The sequence below is a fragment of the Hevea brasiliensis genome, chromosome 11, assembly GCF_030052815.1.
Source record: "Hevea brasiliensis isolate MT/VB/25A 57/8 chromosome 11, ASM3005281v1, whole genome shotgun sequence".
NCBI lineage: Eukaryota > Viridiplantae > Streptophyta > Magnoliopsida > Malpighiales > Euphorbiaceae > Hevea > Hevea brasiliensis.
In genome coordinates this window covers 72649347-72652740 of record NC_079503.1, presented here as the reverse complement: position 1 = coordinate 72652740, position 3394 = coordinate 72649347, and positions in this window count along the sequence as shown.

Sequence of the window (3394 nt, the reverse complement as noted above, 5' to 3'; positions counted from 1 at the left end):
CCTAAGAGGACTTCTCCTGGATGGTCGACTTGGCTCCCGAGGACGAGGGTGGGGATAATGAGGATGAGGCTGAGGGTGAGAGAGAAGGTGAGCAAAATGTAGATCAAGCTGGGGGTGATCCCCCAGCCGAATGACTTGTACAAATTTTGAAATGAAATGAAATGGAATGCCTCTTTTGTTCGATGAATGGTTGTGATCAGAAAATTTCTAAATTATTAAACACTTGATTGTCTGAGTATGTTGAAATAACTGAAAGTGATTATTAACCTAAGTGTGAAAGATCGAAAAGCACAATGTGCATGAGATCGGTAAGGAACCAACGCTAAACGGAACTTAGTTAAAATTGAAAATTTGGCTTGAACATATAAGATTGGGATCTTCATTAAACCGGATCGGAACCTTAACTTGATTATACCTAAACTTTTAAAAGGGAGGTCGACCATGAAACTGGTAACAAAGATCTAGTGTCAGTTCAATTTCATCTGCCAAGAGAGATCGGGAATGTAGTTGACTGGTCAGGATATTTGACAATTGGCTTGAGAGATCGGTGAATGATTTGAGAGACCGTTAAGGCTTTAACGGATATGAGGACTTAGCATTGATTCAATTCCTGGTGAAAAGAGATCGGAAACGTGGTTAAATGGCAAGGAGAGACCTAGTGCTGAGGATCGGTTTCGAAGTTTATTGATTCTGGGGATCGGCCAAAATATGGTGTCGACAGCTGCCCCTCTTTACATAATTTCTATTAAAGGGAAAAATTTTCCCGTGTAGGAATTATGTAAAGATTCAGACTCATATTTTGGATGATTAGGTGTTCGAAGTTAGGGAACTAAAGCACACCTAAGTTAGTGACCTAGAAATTGGCAACAGAAGTTAAATTAAAATCAACTTGGATCAAGGAACCAAAGGTTGATGAAATTAAAATCAACTTAGATCAAGGAACCAGAGGTTGATAACAGGAAATGTAAATTGCAGGAAATTAAAATCAACTTAGATCAAGGAACCAGAGGCTGATAACAGGAAATGTAATTTGCAGGAAATGAAAATCAACTTAGATCAAGGAACCAGAGGTTGATAACAGGAAATGTAAATTGCTAGAAATTAAAATCAACTTATATCAAGGAACCAGAGGTTGATAACAAGAAATTTAGATTGCTGGAAATTAAAATCAACTTAGATCAAGGAACCAGAGGTTGATAACAGGAAATGTAAATTGCAGGAAATTAAAATCAACTTAGATCAAGGAACCAGAGGTTGATAACAGGAAATGTAAATTGCTGGAAATTAAAATCAACTTAGATCAAGGAACCAGAGGTTGATAACAGGAAATGTAAATTGCAGGAAATTAAAATCAACTTAGATCAAGGAACCAGAGGTTGATAACAGGAAATGTAAATTGCAGGAAATTAAAATCAACTTAGATCAAGGAACCAGAGGTTGATAACAGAAAATGTAAATTGCTGGAAATTAAAATCAACTTAGATCAAGGAACCAGAGGTTGATAATAGGAAATGTAACTTGCAGGAAATTAAAATCAACTTAGATCAAGGAACCAGAGGTTGATAACAGGAAATGTAAATTGCTGGAAATTAAAATCAACTTAGATCAAGGAACCAGAGGTTGATAACAGGAAATGTAAATTGCTGGAAATTAAAATCAACTTAGATCAAGGAACCAGAGGTTGATAACAGAAATGTAAATTGCAGGAAATTAAAATCAACTTAGATCAAGGAACCAGAGGTTGATAACAGAAATGTAACTTGCTGGACTTTAAAATCAACTTAGATCAAGGAACCAGAGGTTGATAGCAGAAATGTAAATATCTGGAATCAACTTAGATCAAGGAACCAGAGGTTGATAACAGGAAATGTAACTTGCAGGAAATTAAAATCAACTTAGATCAAGGAACCAGAGGTTGATAACAGGAAATGTAAATTGCTGAAAATTAAAATCAACTTAGATCAAGGAACCAGAGGTTGATAACAGGAAATGTAAATTGCAGGAAATTAAAATCAACTTAGATCAAGGAACCAGAGGTTGATAACAGGAAATGTAACTTGCAGGAAATTAAAATCAACTTAGATCAAGGAACCAGAGGTTGATAACAGGAAATGTAACTTGCAGGAAATTAAAATCAACTTAGATAAAGGAACCAGAGGTTGATAACAGGAAATGTAAATTGCAGGAAATTAAAATCAACTTAGATCAAGGAACCAGAGGTTGATAACAGGAAATGTAACTTGCAGGAAATTAAAATCAACTTAGATCAAGGAACCAGAGGTTGATAACAGGAAATGTAACTTGCAGGAAATTAAAATCAACTTAGATAAAGGAACCAGAGGTTGATAACAGGAAATGTAAATTGCACTTACAAAGCAATCCTAATCCAGACACAAGAAGTTCTTCCCCAATGAAGTGTACTTAACAGGATCCCGAAAGCCGAGGATTGATGGAGGACGAGTTGCAAGACTTGACCTATGACCTCATTGCCCCATTTCTGTTCCCGATTTTCTTCTTATTTTACGGAAAGTGCCCTTGCAGGTTTTCACTTCCCTTTCATCCATTTGACCAGAAGCGCCCTTTCGGGTTTTCACCTCTAGTTTTTTTTTTTTTTTTTTTTTTTTTTTTTTTTTTTTTTTTAAGTCATTCCCTGCAAATCTCATAGCAAAGTACGTGAGGTTATCCATTGTTAAATCCTAATCTTATGGCAAAAATTTTAACTGATTAATAGCGCATTAAATAACGAAATTTCAAAAAGATAATGTTAAAGAGTGAGTATAAAGGGAAGATAAAAACATAGGAAATGAAATATGACTTTATTATGGCTTTAATAAAAACAAAGATAGAGTTTCGAAGGAAAAGAAAAGGTACAAAGATAGATCTCACATAGTCCTTGTGGTTAGCTTTGAAGTCCCTTAACTGCCATTATTCCAAGTTCTCTGAAGCTTCATGCCGTGACGGTTTCTCTCCATCCTCGGTTTCATGCCCCATTCCTTATTTCTCCCTTTTGGTTCTTGGGGTGCCCTTTCGGGTTTTCACCCCTACCTCTTTTTTTTTTTTTTTTTTTTTTTGGCTTGCTCTTTTAGGATGCCTTTTCAGGTTTTCATCCTTCAATTATTTTATAAAAAGCGCCCCTTCGGGGTTTTCGCATTTTTTCACACATTTTGCTAGGAGCGCCCTTTCGGGTTTTCACCCCTACCTTTTTTTTTTTTTTTTTTTTAGGCATAGTATCTCTTGACAGTGTCAGCATTCAGAGATCTTGGAAATTCTTCTCCATCCATATGGGTCAGGATCAATGCTCCACCAGAAAATGCCTTTTTAACCACATAAGGTCCCTCGTAGGTTGGTGACCATTTGCCCCGGGGATCGTTTTGATTTGGCAGCACTTGCTTCA